Consider the following 347-nt stretch of genomic DNA (forward strand, 5'->3'; position numbering starts at 1 on the left):
AGGAGAGTGAGGGGGGGAGGACACGTCTCCTCCCGGGCGCTGAATTATTCATCCCCCCCACCTCCACCTCCCCGGGCAGGGGGGCTGAGACCTCGGTAATGAGTCCTTGGGGAGCCCCTGAGGGGGTTCAGCCAACCCGGGGGGGGGGGCTCTTAACCCCTTCCTTGCTGGGTACGGAGTGTGTGTGTGGGGGGGTGTCCCCTGATCACAGCGCCAGGTGGGACAGGACAGGAATGGGAAGAAGTGCCTCCACCTGAGTCCCTACCCTTCGTGCCTCAGTTTCCCCACAGCAGGGACAGGGACACTCTCACCCCCGGAGGGGCAGCAGGAAAATCCCCCCCCCCCCC

Source organism: Calidris pugnax, unplaced genomic scaffold, assembly GCF_001431845.1.
Source record: "Calidris pugnax isolate Ruff unplaced genomic scaffold, ASM143184v1 scaffold337, whole genome shotgun sequence".
Classification (NCBI taxonomy): Eukaryota; Metazoa; Chordata; class Aves; order Charadriiformes; family Scolopacidae; genus Calidris; species Calidris pugnax.